General features: G+C 42.0%; 1 protein-coding gene across 1 annotated transcript in view; it reads right to left on the bottom strand.

The window, feature by feature from the left end:
• The window catches only part of LOC125465730 (protein unc-13 homolog A-like), a 390692-nt gene that overhangs the window by 327135 nt on the left and 40879 nt on the right, over positions 1 to 22678 (bottom strand). The window lies entirely within an intron of this gene.

Genomic DNA, 22678 nt, shown 5'->3' on the forward strand with positions numbered 1-22678 from the left:
TTTCACACACTTTGCAAGTACAAAGTCACAATTCTGATGAATCCTTCTAAAATTAATGATTTGTGCACAATTACTCGATTTGCTCTAAGAAGATTACAGTTTATTACCCTTATTAATATAACAATTTATTGGTCGGAAAGATCATTGGAATTTTGTTTCTTCCAATAATGCAACTATCAGTGATGAAGTACACTATGGCCGTTAGCAGATCAAAACATTAATGCCTAAGCTTGAAAAAAATTATATAGTATAGACAAGAAAAGACATCCATTTCCAGTAAAATTCATGCTCCCTATGTCAGTTCAAAATGCAAATAAGGAATTACTAAAAGCAGTGGTGGCAGTTCTGACTAAAATTTCCAGCAGAGAAGTTTATTAATATTTTTAAAATATCGACACTTGGTGACAGTTGTGAAAAGCAAAAACTCAATTTCATTTTGCAACTTTAGAACGCCACCAATTTTGTAATCTGATAAATTGCCTTTTGTAAGGTTTGGCTGTTATGTTGAAAGAGATTCAGAACAATTGGTTTGCCCTCCTTTGTCAAAATGCAAAAAAAAAATAGGCACAGCACCCTTCTTGCTGCAATCAACAAAACAAATTACCAACTGTAAGTTGGAGCACCTCAACTTGAATAGGATTATGTTTTTATGATGAACTCCGCAATCCTCTTTTGTATATTAAAAAAATAGGCTTCATGAACTAACTGTTCAGTGCTGCCCATATCCAGATTAATCCTGTTGTTTCACAGTAAAACACAGGCTCTCATTTCTAGAATTCATTCAGTTGAATACAACTGAGTACAATAGTAAAAAGGAAAAATTCCAAATAAAAATTCAGAATGTCCACACCACTGCAGCATTATCCAATTTAAACAAGTAATTTATATTATTATAAAACAAAGATCTTAGGATGCTGGAGATCTGAAACAAAATCAGAAATTGCTGGAGCAGGTTTGGCAGCAGTGTGGGAAGAGAACAGAGTTAGTGTTCGGTGTTCATTAGAACTCTTCTACTTTTGAATTAAAGTACTATGTTCAATATCAAGGAAACACAAGACTGTTTTTTTAAAAGCAGAAACAATCACTTAAAAATACTGAAGCATCTTGATGGCTGTGTTTGCCACACAATGGGTTTCCTTGAAAAACTGCAAATATACTTCATACAAAAGTATGTCTTTATTGCACAAACCACACAGTACATTTAAAAGTCTCTGTCAAATGGACTTGTCAGCTGTCAGTAGGGATTGATTGCAAAAACAGAATCAAGAACCTGCCATATATTATGTGTTAATAAAATGTGAGGCTGGATGAACACAGCAGGCCAAGCAGCATCTCAGGAGCACAAAAGCTGACGTTTCGGGCCTAGACCCTTCATCAGAGAGGGGGATGGGGGGAGGGAACTGGAATAAATAGGGAGAGAGGGGGAGGCGGACCGAAGATGGAGAGTAAAGAAGATAGGTGGAGAGAGTGTAGGTGGGGAGGTAGGGAGGGGATAGGTCAGTCCAGGGAAGACGGACAGGTCAAGGAGGTGGGATGAGGTTAGTAGGTATCTGGGGGTGCGGCTTGGGGTGGGAGGAAGGGATGGGTGAGTGGAAGAACCGGTTAGGGAGGCAGATATATATTTATCTCACACACACACACACACACACCAAATTCACTCTCATCTACACTTTGTAGTTATAATTTTAGCAACTAATTTCTGCAATGTTGAGAAGATTGGGTATTTTGTTTAACTGATTAAAATGCACTGGTTCAGAACATATGTCATATTTGCGCAGCTTACACAATAAAGGACATTGTAAGCATAGTTGGCATCTGGAAACACTAACTAGATGTATTTTTTTAAAATGTCTGGCATTGCTGAATCAAACCCTTACTGTACGAAGTAGTTTTATTTTCCAACTTCTGGTCTGTTGTAATATTTCCACTTTTAGAGTATTGATCTGTTTTTCTTCAGAGCTTCAAGTTTTGATATTTTGATCCTGCCAAGTTACATGCTCCCCAGGATTAACAATAATCCTGTTTGCAATAACCAGTGTAGTGGAATTATTATAGTTTTACAACAATATTTATACGTTTTGGAAACAGCAAATAAAGCATGAACTCGATATTCTTTCAGTCTAAATGAACTTTTAAAAAAAAAATCAGCAGCAGCGGGACTGTGGCTCGGTCATTAGCACTGCTGCCTCACAGCATCAGGGTTTGATTCCACCCTCGGGCAACTGTCTGCGTGCAGGTTGCACCATCTCCCCATGTCTGCATGTGTTTCCTCTGGGTGCTCCGGTTTCCTCCCACAGTCCAAAGGTGTGCAGGTTAGCTGGACTGGTCATGCTAAATTGTCCGTAGTGTTCAAGGACGTGTAGCTTAGGTGGGTTACAGGGGATGGGTCTGGGTGGGATGCTCCAAGGGCCGAAGGCCTGTTTCCACACTGTAGGGATTCTATGAATATAACAATTAGCCTACTTCTCCCAAAGTATGGCTGAGAGACTTTCCTAATTTGAATAAGATCCTTCATAATTGCAATAGTTTAATTCACAAGTGAGAACTTTCAACATTCCTCAGTTGAACAGAGTTTACTTATTAGTCAAGCTGATTGAAACTCAATTTCATCCAGAACCACAATATTTATGAAACCTATATAACATAACACTAAAGGTGTTATAATATTACCAGACCATAAGGCTGCTCTCTCAGAGAGACAGAGATGGCTGGTGGCAGTTTATCCTAAGGGTCACCATGCCTTAATTTTAAGTTAAGTTTTTTTCAAATTTAGTTAGCTGTAAAACAATTTCCATTGTGAAAGTCATATAGCCCAGGTCAAAAGTCATTTCTTTGTTTTTTGGTTTTACAATCACTTCCATAGCGGAATCAAGATGAAAGCTCAAACTAATAATGTAAAAAAAAGGGTAAAATGTTTTTACTCAAAGACATATTAATGCTTTTTTGAATCTATGTTTTAAAATGGTTAAAGTACATGACAGGCCTATGGGTGTACACAGGAATATTTGTATGTACATACCTTTGGATTTAGCCTCTGTAATGAATTTTGTAGCCATTTTACTCATTATAGAGACATCAGCTGGGGCATTTGGAATGATAGTGTCACTTCCCAGTTGTGAAATACCCACTCTATCCAGATATAGAAACTGCCCATTAATGCCGTGTTATCTTGGTAAACATTTGTGGAGTTGGTAACTAGGGACAACTGGTTATGAATGCTCTTAAAAAGTCATTGGCACGACAAATACTGAATCTGAAGACAGCTGGAAATGATATTAAAAAGATGATAACAAGCTTTCAAGAAAATGAAATGGGAATTGAGTAAATGCAACCCAACCAATCCAAGATTGACCATGAAATGTCCCTGTGCTAACAAGCCAAATAAAAAGGTAAGGAGAGGGAGAGGGGGAGGGGGAGGGGGAGAGAGGGAGAGAGAAAGAACCCTAAACTGGATCTGCTGGAAAAAGAAAGTTTTATTGGAGAATTATTACTTTATAATAAGCCTAATAAATTTTGTATTCCTTTAACACCGCATCTTGGAAACTAACCAGAATTGGTAAACATTTAGATCGACTCTCAAATTCGGTCTATTATCATAACTGATTTGGGTTTTACAGCCGAAGACAACACCAAACTCCAATAAATGGGGGCTTAATCAAGCAACCTGCTTCGTCAGAATGGTATCAAGATTTTTGCATGTTATTGGTGCAGCCCTCACCCAAAGAAAAGGAGAGTACTCTGTTACACTACTGACATGTATCTTGTAGATGATAGACAGGTTTTGGGTTGTCAGATGAGTTACTTGCCACAGAATTCTCAGTCTCTGACCCACCCTTATTGCCAGTACTTACATGGTTAATCCAATTCAGTTTCTGAATAAATAAATGTACATGAAACTCAGCAGCGGTTACAAGTAAAACAATACACCAATTCCTTAGGAAATTAACTATTTGTCGTCTCTATCAATCAAATCAATATCAAAATAAAACAACCTTGTTGATTTCATTGAATGCTAGTACATAATTTGAAAATTAGCCAGGAAAAAAAAATCAATACATTTACAACACAAATTCCTCTAAAGACACAAGGTACAGTTAAAACAGGCACCAATAGCTCTCTGAGATAATAAAACGTGAGGCTGGATGAACGCAGCAGGCCAAGCAGCATCTCAGGAGCACAAAAGCTGACGTTTCGGGCCGAGACCCTTCATCAGAGAGGGGGATGGGGAGAGGGAACTGGAATAAATAGGGAGAGAGGGGGAGGCAGACCGAAGATGGAGAGTAAAGAAGATAGGTGGAGAGAGTATAGGTGGGGAGGTAGGGAGGGGATAGGTCAGTCCAGGGAAGACGGACAGGTCAAGGAGGTGGGATGAGGTTAGTAGGTAGCTGGGGGTGCGGCTTGGGGTGGGAGGAAGGGATGGGTGAGAGGAAGAACCGGTTAGGGAGGCAGAGACAGGTTGGACTGGTTTTGGGATGCATTGGGTGGGGGGGGGCGGGGGGAAGAGCTGGGCTGGTTGTGTGGTGCAGTGGGGGGAGGGGACGAACTAGGCTGGTTTAGGGATGCAATAGGGAAAGGGGAGATTTTGAAACTGGTGAAGTCCACATTGATACCATATGGCTGCAGGGTTCCCAGGCGGAATATGAGTTACTGTTCCTGCAACCTTCGGGTGGCATCATTGTGGCAGTGCAGGAGGCCCATGATGGACATGTCATCTAGAGAATGGGAGGGGGAGTGGAAATGGTTTGCGACTGGGAGGTGCAGTTGTTTATTGCGAACTGAGCGGAGGTGTTCTGCAAAGCGGTCCCCAAGCCTCCGCTTGGTTTCCCCAATGTAGAGGAAGCCGCACCGGGTACAGTGGATGCAGTATACCACATTGGCAGATGTGCAGGTGAACCTCTGCTTAATGTGGAATGTCATCTTGGGGCCTGGGATGGGGGTGAGGGAGGAGGTGTGGGGACAAGTGTAGCACTTCCTGCGGTTGCAGGGGAAGGTGCCGGGTGTGGTGGGGTTGGAGGGCAGTGTGGAGCAAACAAGGGAGTCACGGAGAGCGTGGTCTCTCCGGAAAGCAGACAGGGGAGGGGATGGAAAAATGTCTTGGGTGGTGGGGTCGGATTGTAAATGGCGGAAGTGTCGGAGGATGATGCGTTGTATCCGGAGGTTGGTAGGGTGGTGTGTGTGAGAACGAGGGGGATCCTCTTAGGGCGGTTGTGGCGGGGGCGGGGTGTGAGGGATGTGTTGCGGGAAATACGGGAGACGCGGTCAAGGACGTTCTCGATCACTGTGGGGGGAAAGTTGCGGTCCTTAAAGAACTTGGACATCTGGGATGTGCGGGAGTGGAATGTCTTATCGTGGGAGCAGATGCGGCGGAGGCGGAGGAATTGGGAATAGGGGATGGAATTTTTGCAAAAATTCCTGCAAAAATTCCATCCCCTATTCCCAATTCCTCTGCCTTCGCCGCATCTGCTCCCACGATAAGACATTCCACTCCCGCACATCCCAGATGTCCAAGTTCTTTAAGGACCGCAACTTTCCCCCCACAGTGATCGAGAACGCCCTTGACCGCGTCTCCCGTATTTCCCGCAACACATCCCTCACACCCCGCCCCCGCCACAACCGCCCTAAGAGGATCCCCCTCGTTCTCACACACACCACCCTACCAACCTCCGGATACAACGCATCATCCTCCGACACTTCCGCCATTTACAATCCGACCCCACCACCCAAGACATTTTTCCATCCCCTCCCCTGTCTGCTTTCCGGAGAGACCACGCTCTCCGTGACTCCCTTGTTCGCTCCACACTGCCCTCCAACCCCACCACACCCGGCACCTTCCCCTGCAACCGCAGGAAGTGCTACACTTGTCCCCACACCTCCTCCCTCACCCCCATCCCAGGCCCCAAGATGACATTCCACATTAAGCAGAGGTTCACCTGCACATCTGCCAATGTGGTATACTGCATCCACTGTACCCGGTGCGGCTTCCTCTACATTGGGGAAACCAAGCGGAGGCTTGGGGACCGCTTTGCAGAACACCTCCGCTCAGTTCGCAACAAACAACTGCACCTCCCAGTCGCAAACCATTTCCACTCCCCCTCCCATTCTCTTGATGACATGTCCATCATGGGCCTCCTGCACTGCCACAATGATGCCACCCGAAGGTTGCAGGAACAGTAACTCATATTCCGCCTGGGAACCCTGCAGCCATATGGTATCAATGTGGACTTCACCAGTTTCAAAATCTCCCCTTTCCCTACTGCATCCCTAAACCAGCCCAGTTCGTCCCCTCCCCCCACTGCACCACACAACCAGCCCAGCTCTTCCCCCCCCCACCCACTGCATCCCAAAACCAGTCCAACCTGTCTCTGCCTCCCTAACCGGTTCTTCCTCTCACCCATCCCTTCCTCCCACCCCAAGCCGCACCCCCAGCTACCTACTAACCCCATCCCACCTCCTTGACCTGTCCGTCTTCCCTGGACTGACCTATCCCCTCCCTACCTCCCCACCTATATTCTCTCCACCTATCTTCTTTACTCTCCATCTTCGGTCCGCCTCCCCCTCTCTCCCTATTTATTCCAGTTCCCTCTCCCCATCCCCCTCTCTGATGAAGGGTCTAGGCTCGAAACGTCAGCTTTTGTGCTCCTGAGATGCTGCTTGGCCTGCTGTGTTCATCCAGCCTCACATTTTATTATCTTGGAATTCTCCAGCATCTGCAGTTCCCATTATCACCAATAGCTCTCTGATGATTTGCTAATTTTTCTAATGTCATTGTAAGCAGTGTATGAAGGAAGTCAATTTGACTAAAAGAGCATCACATCGGGACTCTAATATTACCCACTGTCCATAATAATCCACATTCCATTTTTGTTACTTGTGTTATGAAGGAGTGGTAGACCTCCCTCAGAAGGTCTACCCAGAGAAACTTACCTCGCCTTATAATCTACTACAGGAGTGGTTAAATGAAAGAATTCCCTGATACTTACTTTATAAACAACAAGTAACAATTTTTAAAATCTAACTGTAACAGTTAACAAATTAACAGAACTACTGACAAACCAAACAATTACCCATTAACCACTATTCCCACATAAAAACAAAATTCGTTCCACAAATACAAGTCCCATTTATATAAGTCAAACTACTTTCTAAAAAAAAGCTTAATCTCTCGAGCAGGATAAGTCTTCCAGAATGTTCTTTGCCTTCTCCGCTGTCCTCCAGCCAGGAATGCCTTCCTCCGTCGAATTCTTGTATCAGGAATATTAGCTAAGAGTCCCATAGTACCTTTATTTAGATAGCGTTGACCGAGATCTTAGAGACTTCTGTGAGAACCAGCGATTTTTCTCTTTCTTTAAAGCTGATAGCAGTTAAGAGTTGTTCTCTTAATAGATGGAACTTTGCTCTCACATTGATTTTCAAATGCCCTCTTCATTTATACCTTTGACGACCTATTCATTTCTTACAATAGAATTGGTCCAAGTTTGTCAAAACCATCAGATTTCAATTTAACTGGAACAAAAACAAAAGCTGCCAGAAAATCTCAGCAGGTCTGGCAGCATCAATGATTTAAAAATCAGGGTTGATATTTTGGGTCCAGTGACCCTTCCTCAGAATTTAACTGGGCTTTGGTATCTAAGGCCTGGTTTAAATTAATTGGCTAAATTCAAAAACTTGTTGTTGTCTTGGTAAAAATGCTAACAGTATAACCTGTTGATACAATGTTTCAATTTCAAGAACTCGGTGTACCTGCTACTGCCTGCAAACACGCATTCTTCCGCTCGCCCCCCTCCATCATTTTACAAATAAATTCTAATATCCTGCCTTCTAATCCACAAGTACTATACCAACTTCACAACACTTGATTGTGATCAACAATAAGAACCTGAGGTTCTTAACTTGCTAGCCAAGCTGGCTTTTCTCACTCAGATGTTTCATCACCATGCTAGGTGACATCAATAGAGCCTTTGATGAAGCGATGTTTGGAATTTATACTGCCTGGTCAACAATGGTGAGTAGGGTCATTTCCAGTTTTGATCTGTATGGGTTTGTATATGGGTCCAATTCTATGCGTTTGTTGATTGCATTACAGTAGAGAACCATACTTCTAGGTATTCCCATGCGAGTCTATGTTTGGCTTGGGCTACTACAATTACCTGTCCCAAGTGAATTGATGGCCTTCAATGTCTGAGTGTACCAATATTGAGGAGAGCTCACTGTGCTGTTTTTCTTGCTAGTTGATGATCATGTATGCTGATAGCCAGTTTCCTTCCTGTCTGTCCGATGTAATGTTTGTGGCAGTCGTCGGCAGTATGTGGCAGTATTTTGTAAACCACGTTGGTTCTGCATGTTGTGGGAATGGGGTCTTTAATCCTTGTAAGGGTTTGTTGTAGAGTGGCTGTGGGCTTGTGGGCGGCCATGATTTCTGGTGGTGAAGTTGCAGGAGTATCCTTTTCTAGCAAGGATTTTGTATAACTGCTCTTCCTCTTTTCTGCGTAGTTCCAGAATGTTGCAGTTTGTCCTAGCCATTTAAATATGGTCCTAATGCAGCTTTGTTTGTGGGCACAGGGGTGGTTGCTGTGGTCACTGAGGATTTGATCAGTATGGGTTGATTTTCTACATACTGAAGTTTGGAACTCCCCAATTAGTCATGCGCCCAATTTTAACATCCAGAAACAGAAGTGGATTGTTGTTTCCTTCCTCCCTTGTGAATTTAATCCCTGCGAATATGCTGATGATGAGGTGGTGGGTCTCTTCTAATTTGTTGCATTTAATAATAACAAAGTGTGTCATCTCCGTATCGGATCCACAGCTTAGGTTGAATGCAGGGGATGGTGGTTTGTTCTAGTCTTTGCATGACTGCTTCTGCAATCAGTCCTGAGTGGGTGACCCCATTGGTGTACCGTTGATCTGTTTGTATACTTGACCATTAAAGACAAAGTGTATGGTGAGGCAGAGGTCTATTAGTTTGAGTATGTTGTCATTGCTGAATGAGCTGCTGGTCTGCATTGCTGCTCCCTCTAGTAATATGGCCACTGTTTCTTTGACTAGTGGGATGTCGATTGATGTGACTAAATCCGTGAGGTCAAAGGATACCATAATCTTGTCGTTGCTGATTTTTATGTTCTTGAGGGTATCAAGGAAATCTTGGGTTGCGTGGATGGAATGGGATGATCCGTTGATTAGGCGTTTCAATCTTTGTTGTAGGTCCTTGGCCAGTTTGTGTGAAGGTACGCCTGGTAGGGAATCAATGGGTCCAAGGAGGATGTCTGGTTTGTGTACTTTAAAGAAGTCCATAGAAGCAGGGGGTGTTCGTGTCTTCAGGTTTCACTCTTATGTAGTCCATCTTGGTTATCTGACCTGCATCCTTCAGTCTCTTCAGTGTCTGGGTGATCTTATTACCTAGCTGTCGTGTCTGGTCTATCAACACCTGTTGGTAAGTGGTTGTATCTGCAAGCAATGTCTGAGCTTATTAACATAGTCTAGCTTGTTCATAATAACGGTCATGCACCCTTTGTCTTTCTTGAGTTTATCATGTGCTTTACTCTCTGATGTGCTCTGGTTGTCCCCTTTGTTCCTTCTGTGTAGCGTGGGGATTACAGCTTATCGAATGGCTTGTTGTGTTTTGTCCGAGAGTCCGTTGTCTTTTAATGTCATCTCCAGGGCGGTCATGAAGTCTGTTCTGTTCGCATCTTTGTGGTTATAGTTCAGTCTGTGAAATAGGACATCTTTCTCAGTTTATGAGTTGTCTGCTGAATAGGTTTCTTAGCCACGTGTCCATTTTGTTGTAGTCCGTGGCTTTGTGCAAGTAAGACAGTTCTAGTTCCAGTAAGAACCTAGATTAACGTATGAAATTGAGCATAAGCACCCAGTATCAGCATCCCAACTATCGTACTGGACAGAACAGTAGACTTTAATGTTGTGTGGGGGAATTGGAAGCTTATAATTGGACTTAGGTGAACTATTCAACTCACTGAGGTTGTAAAAAAGACATTGCTCCATGCTCCACATCTCATTTATTTCACTCTTGCTACTAACCTTTAAAGCTTCAGAATATAGACACCAAAATAAAGATGAAATAAAGGAAAATTGGCAGAATGGGATCAGGGATGAGGGAATTTTGTTATGTGGAAAGAATGGAAATGCTGAGGTTATTTTTCATAGAAAGAACGTTAAGCGGTAAACCAGTAGAAATGTTAAAAATCATGAAACGCAATGGAGAGATTAAATAAGAAGTTTTTCATATACCAGCAGAAAAGAAATAATTGAATACAGTTTGCAAAATGCATCAGGGTGTGGGTTGGTGACTAATTAATTTTAAGTCAACAAGTTTTGATCTGAAATATAGTCCCTAAAAAGGTGCAACAGAAAGAGAATTCAATAGCAACTTTCAAAAAAGGAAGTCAATACACACTGAACATGTGTATTCAGCAAGACACGCAATAATCACATTTGACTATGAAATGGCAAAAGTCAGGATGATGTATAATCCCAACTGAAGATCTTGGAACACCTGTCACTATTCAATATCTGGGCTTTCACAGGCTAAAATGGTTTTGAACAGTACCAAAATGCCGTCTTAGAATGGCCACAGGTATCACCTAACCCATAAAGGTTAGCTAAATTTCCTCACATTAACACAGATTAGATCAAATAAATTCAGGGCTGAAATTAACATTTTCCGCAAGGGCAATGAAACCAAATCAGCCAGACTCCTTGAAAAGGTCCTCATCTCTTATTTGATTTACACATTGAGAATCTTCACGTTTGAGATGAAATCTCATCTTCAATTATCAACCCGAAAACGAGATCAACAGACATGGAATATATGAAAATTTCCAAGGAGTTCTTTGGCAGACTAAAAGAAGATGGAACTATGAATGCAGAATAGGACACATACCTTGCTTCTTGGGAGAGGCCTGAGTTTTACAGTACTAACTGAAAAATGTGTCAGAACAGATGACAAGAAAAATAATCAATTGTGGCCTCTGGTTTTAAACCTATGTCTCAAGGACATCCAAAGAACTCTGAACTGTATATCCTTTTATCTTCCTTCTTGTACTGGATTCTAATTCTGTTTAACTTTGTGCAGGTAATTAACTTGGAATAGAAACGGATATCAAGCGTTACTGAGTGTGAATTTATTAAATAGCAGAACAGATTGAAGGGAGCACATAGTCCACTTCTGCTTCTTTTTCACATGTTTGTTTTGACTTATGAATAAATCTTGTAATTCATTCTTTCCAGTAAAAGTAATTAACTATATTTTAATTGGAAAATAGTATAGCCTCGTGCTCAAAAAAAACTTTGTTGCAACCAACCCATTAAGCAGATGTATGGAATCACCACCTCCAGGTTCCCCTCCAAATTACTCACCATACGGACTTGGAAATGTATTGTCATTCCTTCAGTGTTGCTGGGTCAAAATCCTAGAATTCCTTCCCTGCAGGCATGATGGGTGCACCTATACCACATGGACTTCAGCAGTTCATGAAGGCATATTTTCATGGATAATAAATGCTGGACCAAGCAGTGAAGCCTCCATCATATGAATTTATTTTTAAAACTCTGCAATGAATAACTTACCTCTCAATTCCCCAAAGTCTGTCAAATCATCTGCAAGATACTGCTTAGGAATGTGATAGAATACTCTCCACTTGTATGCATGAGTGCCTTTCAATCAAAAGCTCAAAACATCACTCAAAACATGCCTGCATAAACAACTTCCCTTCAATCATCTTCTTAATGACTTCCTCCTTAAATAGTACCGTCCATTCTGCAAGGCCTGAAACAATTTGGTCTAAGGCGGCACAAATTTGCTTATAGCAATGCAGGTTCACAGGTTCTCTCCTCCCATCTCTGCCGATCTCACCCGAATCCAGCTCCCCACTCAACCCCAATCCAACCTGACTTCCCCAACATCCCAGCTCTGGTTTAGGGTCCACTTTCAGACCCAACTTCCCCCATCTCTGCCAGCCACATCTCCTTTCTTGGCCCCAGCTCAAACCAACTCCTTGGTTAGTCTGACATCATACACAGCTTACTTTTCTTCCTTTTTGCTTCTGCATGGGATCATCTATCACAGTCTAATTTTTTGAAGCCCACTGACTACATTAAAATGGACTTTCACGCTACTACATGTGCTGTAGTGACTCACCGAGATCTCTAACACAAGGAGAGCAGACACTTGAAATAATGAAAACCTGCAAGTTACCTAGACAACTCACACACCTTCTCGATTTGAAACAAGTTCACTATTCCTACACATGTTGAGTCAGAATCCTAGAACTCCCTGATAGCAGCACTATGGGTATACCTGTGCCATATGGATTTCAGCCATTCTAAAAGGGTGGCATCACATACTCATGATAAGTTAAGGATGGGCAATAGATGATGGTCTTGTTGCAATGCCCAATTCCCATAAAGGAATTTTTAAAAAAATAATTGCAATGTGACAGTGCTGGGTAACTAATTAGGTACACCTTTTAAACAGTAGCTTGCCTTCTGCACTATAATGATTTTTAAAGTATCAGCAGGAACTGAGAGAGAAAAGGCAAACCTAAGTGAAGAGCAGCAAGAAAATGCTTGGAGAGAAGGAAGTACTATTGCGAGTAAGGTACAAAAGTGGTCAGGGAAATGTCACGGTGGGATAGCCTATATTGTAATTGAAATGAGTAAAACCAATTAACAATTAGTTTTAAAAAAACTTAGCAGCTAAAAATATTGTGAATAAATCAAACTTCTCCAGTAGAAATTCTCCAGTGAAGCGTACTTCATGTCTTGATGCACAACTTACCAGAAATATGTATAAGTCAGTGGAGTGCGAGTCACCATTCAAAATCATTCCAGTGGTAATATCTATGCATGCCTGCCAATGAATTAAAGGATAATGCACTCCAGCTTTTCAAACATAAAAATGTGTACAAAACCATTGAAAATCCAATTTTTAAAAGGGATATATTGAAAGGAAAGGAAGGTAGGAGATGCATTTCAATCAGCTTCTTTTATACAAATTCTGAGTGAACTAAAATTCTGCTTAGTAACATCATGTGTGGAGGCAGTATGCAAAGATTATGTGCTAGAATTGACAGTTCAGTAACAACTGTGTGGAGGTGGGGTGTAAATGTTAATCCATGAAATATATAGTTTCAGGTACACAGAAAAGGTCAACATGTACAATACACAAGTGAATCATAAATGTGTCCGTTTTACAAAAAAAACCATGATTCTTTATCACATCGGGCATTTTCATGAACACGTAAGAAAATAATCAGCTGCAGAATGATGCAAAGTACAGCTGATCCCTCAGTAGACCACACATGTAATACATTGATTGCTTAATTCTACTGCCAACTGTAAGCAAATGTCATACCCCACAATAGTGTTCCAAGAACTGGGATTAGCTCAGACCCTATCTTGTGCTTCACACTTCCTTCTTACAACCACATGTTTGAGTGACTAATGGTGTAAGAATTTTAGTTTCATTAAAAATCTGATGAACATTACTTAAGGTTATATAAGGTGTATGCCTTAGAAACAGGCTTCTGTCCAACAAGTTACTTCAAGCCTTTATGCTCCAAATCAATCACCCCCACCATCATTTCTCAACTGAATCTATTATTGAGACGTTCTATTCTATCTCTTTATCAGTTTGTCTATTTTTCTCTCAAATCATCTATGATGTTTACTTCAAATGCAGCAAGTTGCATTTTCTAACTGCTCTTTTGTGACAATATTTCTTCAGAATTTCCTGTTGGGTACTTGGTGACTGTCTTAAATTGATGTCCTCGATTATGACCATCTGCCTATTCACTCTGTCAATACTTTCTATAAATTATACAGACCTATATTTGATCACCCTCAGCCTTCTTTTTTCAGGGGAAAAAAGAGATTCAAACTGTGAATTATTTACTCATAAACACCATAAAAAGACATTTAAAAACAGTAGTGGGCCATTTAGCTCCTCGAGTTCCCTTCACCATTCAACAGAATCACAGCTGATCTGACATTCCTCACATCCACTTTCTTGGCCTTTTTCTGTAACCCTGGTTTCCCCCACTGGTCAAGGATCTCTCTCAGCCTTAAATATAGACATCGACTTTGCTCCCACAGCTTTCTGTGACAAGGAGTTCCAAATACTTTCAACCCTCACAAGAAATTCCTCTTCATCTCAATGATACATTTTATTTTCAAACAATGCCTTCTGGTCCTAGACTGTTAGGAGAGGAAACATCCTCTCAAAGTTTACCTTGTCAAGCCCTTTAAAAATCCAATATGTTTCATTGAGATCGCCCTTCAGTCTTCTAAACACTACTGCGATGAATCCCAGCCTGTTTAGCCTTTGCTCAACCCCACAAAGCAGTGATCATCCAAGTGAACTTGCATCTAGCCTTCATCTCACTTCATCTACTGTACCTATTGCTTCCGATGTGGTGTCCCCGATAAAGGGGAGACAAAACACAGAGACAGGGACTGGTTTGCAGAGCAGCTGTGCTCTGCATGCACTAACTAGCCTGATGTGCCGGTTGCCTTCCATTTTAAATTCCCTCCTTCCACTCTCTTGGTGACATGTCCATCCTTGGGCTCCTCCACTGTCAGAGGCCAAACATAAACTGGAGAAATGCCATCTGACATTTCACTTGGGAGTTTACAACCCAATGACCTGAATATTGACTTCACCATCTTCAAAATCTCTCCACCCCCAACCTGTCCCATCTTCCAACTCACCTATCTGCTCCACCCTTCCCACTGACGAACCACAATAACCCCCTGCCTGCATCTACTTATTTCCATCCCACCTACCCCTTGCTCCAGCCCCTACCCTCCCTCGTTTATTTCTAGGGTCCTCTCCCCCTCCCCAGTCCTGCCAAAGGGTTTCGGCCCAAAACATTGACTTCCTTGTTTCTCGGATGCTGTCTGACCTGCTATGCTTTTTTAGCTACATGTTTATTGACTCTGAACTGCCTCCAATGAAATTATATATTTCCTGAAATAAGGGGACCAAAACTGCTCACAATACTACATACGTGGTCTCACCAGCACATGGTGCTGCTGCAGGAAAAAAACCTCCAAATCCGTTGAACTAAGCACCAACATTCCAGTAGCCTTCCTGATTACCTGTTGCACCTGTGCGCTCGCTTTGCATTTCACGCACAAGTACACCCACGTCCCTTGGTGTTGTAGCTTTCTACCACCTAAATAATATTGTTTTGCTCTCACTTCCAAAATGAACACTTTTGCATTTTCTCACATTATTCTCCATCTGCAAACATATATAATTTATCATATCTTTCTGTAAACTGTTTGTATCCTCTCAAGGAACACAGGTGCATATCCACCTATTTTTGTGTCACCTTGGCAACAGTACATTCAGTTGTCTATATCTAACACTTTTTTAAATTTTTGACGAGAACCACAATATCTTTGTTCATCCATTCTCCACTAATCCACACTCTTCACTTGAACAGGAACCATAATGACACTGAACTCTCATTATTATACTTTTGAAAGCCTTCCACTTATCAGACATCCCTTTACCTGTGAACATTCCACTCCAGTAAATTTTTGAAAGTTCTTGTCTCATACCATTGAAGTTTGCCTTACTCCAGTTAAAAACTTTAACTTTAATGGAAGGCTTATTCTTTTCCATAACAATTTTAAAACAAATAGAATTAGGATTACTACACCCAAAATATCATAGATCATAGAATCCCTACAGTGTGGAAATAGGACCTTTGGCCCAACAAGTCCACATCACCCCTCCGAAGAGCATTCCACCCAGACCCATTCCCCTACATTTTCCATGTCTAACCTAAACACCCCTGGGCACCATGGACAATTTAGCATGGCCAATCCACCTAGCCTGCACATCTTTGTGGGAGGAAACCAGAGTACCCGGAGGAAACCCAGGCAGACACGGGGAGAATGTACAAACCTCCACACAGACAGTCACCCAAGGCTGGAATTGAACCCAGGTCTCTAGCGCTGTGAAGCAGCAATGCTAACCACTGAGCCACCATGCCACCCTTAAACATTCCCCTACTGTCTCTTCAGTCACTTGCCTGGTCTTATTACTCAAGAGAAAGTAAAATTTTGCTCCTTCTCTGGTAGGAATGTAAACTACATACAAACAGTTATTCCAAAGCCAGGACTTTGACTCTTGAACTGAATATTAAATTCTCAGTTTATGATCACTACTTCCTAAACAATCTTTTTCATAGAGGTCATTTATTAAACCTGCCTCACTATCCATTACCAGATCCAAAATAGCCTGTGCCCTGATTAACTCGATGACATGTTGCTCCAGGAAAGTATCCCTCATGCCCTCTATGAATTTGTTCCCATGGCTCCCTTTCCAATTTTATTAACCCAACCAACAAGATTAATGTCAGTCATAATTATCGCTGTATTCTTTTTACATACTCCTATCATTTGTGGATTTATAGCCTTTCCCAGCATGCCGACTGTTTGGGGCTCTGTAACTACTACTCCCAAAGCCTTACTTCCATTGCTGATTTTTTTACTCCCACTCAAATGTACTCTACATCATCCGAGTCAAGATCATTTCTCACTACTATCCTCATTTTATTGAGAGGGAGGCTTGAACATGGGATGAGGCCCAGGGTAGGGAGAACAAAGAGCAAAGAAAATTACAGTACAGCAACAGGCCCTTTAGCTCTCCAAGTCTGCACCAACATGCTGTCCATCACAACTAAAACCCCCTATCCTTCTGAGGACCATATCCCTCTATTCCCATCCTATTCGTGTATTCGTCAAGACATCCTTTAAAAGTTACAATAGTGTCTGCTTCCGCTATCTCCCCTGGCAGCGAGTTCCAGGCACCCACTACCTTCTGTGTAAAAAACTTGCCTTGTGTATCACCTTTAAACTTTGCCCCTTGTAACTGACACTTCCACCCTGGGAAAAAGCTTCTGACTGTCCACGCCCTTCGTAATCTTGTAGACCTCTATCAGGTCGCCCTTCAACCTCTGTCATTCTAGTGAAAACTACCCAAGTGTCTCCAAACTCTCCGCATAGCTAATGCTCTCCATACCATGCAACATCCTGGCAAATGTTTTATGTACCCTCTCTAAAGCCACCACACCCTTCTGGTAGTGTGGCAATCAGACTTGAACACAATATTCCAAATGTGGCCTAACTAAGGTTCTATAAAGCTGCAACATTACCTGCCAATTTTTAAACTCAATGCCCCGGCCAACGAAGGTAAGCATGCCATATGCCTTGTTGACTACCTTCTCCACCTGCGTGGCCTGTGTATCTGCCGGGCATTCTACCAGAGGTTTCCGCCAAACTTTAACAGCAGGGTCGCAACGCTGACAAATTTGCTAAAGAACATGAAATTTCAGTGGACAGAGCAATGCCAGGAGGCATTTGAGAATTTAAAAACAATGTTAACCACTGCACCTGTTTTAGCCACACCAAATTTCTGAAACCTTTCAAGTTTTGGCAAAGATCTGTAGCTGGGGTTGTGGATGAGGTTGATTTTAAAACTGGTGAATTCTATATTGAGGCCATTAGGCTGTAAGCTGCTGAGGCAGAATATGAGGTGTTGTTCCTCCAGTTTGCGTGTGGCATCATTGTGTCACTGGAGGACATGTCACCAAGGGTGTGAGTGTTAAAATGTCTGGCGTACAGAGCACAGATGCTCCGCAAATCGGTCACCAAGTCTGCACTTGGTGTCGCTGGTGTAGAGGAGACCACATTAGGGACAACGGATAGAGTAGACCAGGTTGCAGGATGTACAGGTGAATCCTGTTGGATTTGGCAAGATTGTTTGTGGCCTTGGTCAGAGGTGTGACGGGCAGTGTAGGGGCAGGGAAAGGTGCTGGGTGTGGTAGGGGAGTGTGGAATGGACAAGGGAGTCGCACAGTAAGCGGTCCCTACGAAAGGCAGATAGGGGTGAGGAGAGAAATTTCTCTTTGGTGTTGGGGTCATATTGCAGGTAGTGTAAGTGGCAGAGGATGGTCCACTGGATGCAGAGGTCGGTGGAGTGGTACAGAGGACGGGGGGACTCAGTCCTTATTTTTTGGGGGGGTAGGGGGTTTGACAGCAGAAGTGCAGGAAATGCAAGAGATGCAGTTCAAGGCATAATGAATCACCGGTGGGGGGGGGATGTGGTAGGGAGACATCTGGGCTGTCTGGGAGTGGAATGCTCCATTTTGGAAGCAGATGTGGCAGTGGCAGAGGAATTGGGAGTATGGGGTCACATTCTTGCAGCAGGGTAATCAAGGTAGCTATGGGAATTGATGTGAAATAGATGTTGGTGCTCAGACAGTTACCGGAGATGGAGACAGAGAGGTCCAGGAAGGGGAGGGAGGTATCAGAGATGGTCCAGGTGAAGTGGAGGTTGGAGTGAAAAGGTGTTAATAAAGTTGCTGAGCTGTTCAAGATCCTCATGGGAAGAAGAGGTGAGGGATGGTGTCAGTGTAAAAATGGAAGAGGGACTATTCCATGTATCCTACGAAGAGGCAGGCATAGCTCAGACTGAAGAAGTTATTGATATAATATTGATATGAAATGACGGTTTAGTAGTCAGGGATGGGGTCATTGTCAATGGGACAGTAGGAGGTGGTGGTGTCAGCGAGATAGTGCCAACCCTCCATGCTGGAGAGGGCAGTACACCAAAACACCACCGCGCCAACCTTTCTTACTCCCCCTCCCACTCCCTGGGTGACATGTCCAGCCTGGGCCTCCTCCAGCAACACAATGACGGTACACAAAAACTGGAGGAACACAATTTCTCATATTCACCCTTAGGAGCCTATTGCCTGATGGCCTGAACATAGAATTCACCGGTTTCAAAATCTCCCCACCCCTGGCCTCATCCCATGTCCAACACTCCCTCTCATTCCCACCTCCTTGAACTGACACCACTGTCCATCTTCTCTCCCACCTATCCACCCCACGCTTTCCACTGACCAATCTCCTCTGCCCCCTACCTGCATCCACCTATCATCATCATACTTACTTTCCCCCAGTCCCACACCCGTCCCTCAATTTCCAAGCTCCCTTTCCCCTCCATAGTGCTGATGAAGGGTATAAACCTGAAATGATGACTTTCTTCCTCTTCTGATCCTTCCTGACCTGCAGTGTTCCTCCAGCTCCAAATGGCTTTGACTCGGACTCCAGCATCTGCAATTCTTGTAAATTCATTTAACTTGATTTGTGCTCAGTTCATCTATCTTATTCTGAATGCTTCAAACGTTGCGCTACAAAGTGAAACAATTCCAAGGAGGATGGGAAAAGGCATAAAGGGGCAAATGAGTACAGGGCTAAAGAAAGGGGTAAATCACAGTAAGTTTGGACCAATTTAAAGGAAAGGAAGCAGGAGAGGCAGCAGATCAGATGATCTCAAAGTAATGATTCACATCAGTCAGCTCATCACATTTAATGTTAGAGGGTGGATGGAATAACAGGTGCGTATGAACTTGCAGAATCAGACATTTACAATAGAGGAAGCCATTCAGCTCTTCATGTCTAAGCTGGTCAATACATATCTGACTAGACTAAATCCATTTTCTAACTCTTGGCCCATAGCCCTGGAGGTTACGGCAATGCAATAAATACTGATTAAGTGTTTAAAGATTTTCTGATTCAAACATTTTTTTACCCAGAGGGTGGTCGAAATCTGGAACTCCTTGCTTGAAACAAAGTTCTCAATGCTCCTCTTTGCCTTCCAACATTTCAATTTAAATCTATGCCTATGGTCATTGACCCCTCTACTAATGGAAAACGTGCCTCTACGCACCCTATGTCCCTCAATCTTATATATCTCTATCCTGTCCCTCTCAACCTTTTCTGCTCCAAGGAAAACAACACCAATCTAAAAGTTCCTCATCGCTCAGACACCTCAGCTCATACAGCATCCTAGCAAATCTCCTCTACATTCCCTCTAGCATAAATATGGCCTAGTTATAAAGCGATCACTAGAACCTCATGCAGAACTCCAATTATGCCTTAAGCTAGGGTTTTATTGTTTCAGTACGGCTTCCCATCTCTTGTGTTCCATATCTCAGCTAATAAAGGCAAGCTTGCAGTATGCCTTCTGAGCCACTTTATCTGCCTGCTCAGCTACCTTCATGGATCTTTGGAAAAGCGCACCTAGGTCTCTCTGACCTTCAGTACTTTCCAGGGTTTTACCGTTGATAGTGTAATACTTTGCCTTGCTAGATCTCTCCAAGTGCATTCACTCATACTTTTCCTTATTAAGTTGTATTTGCCACTGCTTTTCCTACCTGATCAGACTATTAGTTTCCTCACAGTTTATGGGTATCCATTTCATTGTTTACCACCCTCACTTGCTTGACCAGTCTGCCAAGAGAACCTTATCAAAACCCTTGATAAAGTCCTTGGAGGCAATATCAAATGTATTACCCTCAACACTCGAGATTACCTCTTTCGATTTTTGTATATGCTTGACTGTTGTCATTGAGGGAAAAGAAAACACAGGCTGTCTTCAGGCCAGAGAGGAATTGAAAATTCTTGCCAGGGCCCCTGCCGTCTTCTCATATGGCTCAGTCAACAGTTTGGGATACACTTTGTCCAGACCTGCAGATCTATCCACTTTTAAAGCTGTTAAACCCTGTACAATAATTTCCTAAGAAAACAGTAGCATAGAGAAATTAAGGACCACATTTTAAACATTTAACTTAGTTGGTAACGAGGAAGTCATTTTTCGTGGGAACAATGCATATAACATCAAAAACGGGGATACACAATTTACAACTCGACTCTGGCTGATATATAGGAACACTTTTTTATTCATTCAACGGATGTGGGCATTATTGGTTCTGCCAGCATTCATTGTCCATCCCTAATTGCCCAGAACGCAGTTAAGAGTCAGCCACATTTGTATGACACATAGACCAGGTGAGGATGACAGTTTCCTTCTCCAAAAGGACATTAGCCAGATGGGTTTCTCCCCCCAACAATCACAGTAAACACTGAGTATTAATGCCAGATTTTTATTGAATTTTAATTCCACTATCTGCCATGCCTGAATTTTAACCCAAGTCCCCAGAATATTACTTGAGTCTCTGGATTAATAGCCTAGCTATGATACCACAATGCCATTTCCTTCCCATCACTTCTATGATGACCAGTGAAGAATACAACCAAAATCTAACATTTACACACTGACAATTTATTTTAGTTTTGGACACACATTATGAATATGCACCTTCAGATCCAACAACAGTTTCACTTAACATTGGTCAAGTGAATCCTAGGTTATTGCCTTCACTCTTAAAATACAAATAAGTTAAGAAAATGTGTAGAACCAAAACTTCAAAACAAATTAATTGCAAGTTGCTTTCCTTTTAGGAAGTCAAATTAGGATGTTTAAAGTTTCCATTATACAAAATCTCTGAGAAACATTTCACTAAGAGAATTCTATAACCACTGCCTCTACAGCAGCTAATGTTTTAGCAGAATACTTTTAACAATTATTTCTATATTTTTTAAGTTTTCCAAACTAAGGGTATCATGTATCTTTCTCACACATAATAGATGAAAACAACTGCATAATTTTTAGAAAGGTGCCAGAAATGTGATCTTTAACGTGGCCTGTAAGAAGTTCCACTATCATTGTTGACCTCCACTAGTTCCCTGTTCCTCGACCAAATCATTTCAAAAATACTTTATTTTAAGTCCTTTCATTGGCTTGATAGTCGGTTAGCAGTGTTTGCCCTGGTAACATTGGAATGATGGGTCCAGGTGGGATATATGCACAGTAAACCAGAGGTTTTAGCCAAGAATTTACTGCCCCCTAAATGTTCTCCTCAAATTCCATTCTAAAAGGCCAACTACGCTTTTAGTCACTTTCCTCCAAAATCAAAATGTCTCTGAGTTAGAAAAAGTTGCAAGTTGATACAAGTCTTCCCTCTGTGATTGAAGGACGAGGGCATTCGTGTCTTACTCCTGAATCCACAACTGAGAATGATGCTTCATGCAAATATCAAACGAGTGCTATTACTTAAATAGGGAAATAAGAATTAGACCCCATCTGTCTTTTCAGGTGATCATAAACAATCCCACAACACTAACCAAAAAGCAGAATATTCTCCAGGTGGCCAGGCCAACCTACTTTTCTCAGCTAAAGACAGAACAAGTGACCATTTATCTAATTTTTCTTTAGTAAAATGCTTTAAGTATATACACAAATTGGATCACTTGCTTCCCTACATAACAATAGTGACTATACTTTGCTAGTATTTGATTATCTGAAAATGATCCCCTAGCCATTGTGAGGAACAATAAGATACCATATGAATACAGATTGTGTTTTAGCTAAATATATTGCTTTCCAAAAATGGGTCAGTGATTTATAACAGATTCTTTTAAACAACATTTTTGGTCATGGTCTGGGAGATCCCTGACAAATGCACTAACAACAACTGTGATATTGTTATTTCTCTATGTTGAGGTATGAGATCTGAAACATTATATCATTCTGAAAGCAATAAAGATCAGCAGTTTAAAGTTACCCCACACACCACTATTATGAAACCCAATCACGTATCAAAATACTCAATTAATTATCACACAAGAAAAATATGCCAACATAACTGCTATGCTCAGAAAATTCATCACGAATTGTTTTCATATTCTATGCCCTGATTTTTTTAAAAGATGCTTTCATTTCTTGGCCGAGATATTAATTCATTCT

The sequence above is a fragment of the Stegostoma tigrinum genome, chromosome 30, assembly GCF_030684315.1.
Source record: "Stegostoma tigrinum isolate sSteTig4 chromosome 30, sSteTig4.hap1, whole genome shotgun sequence".
NCBI lineage: Eukaryota > Metazoa > Chordata > Chondrichthyes > Orectolobiformes > Stegostomatidae > Stegostoma > Stegostoma tigrinum.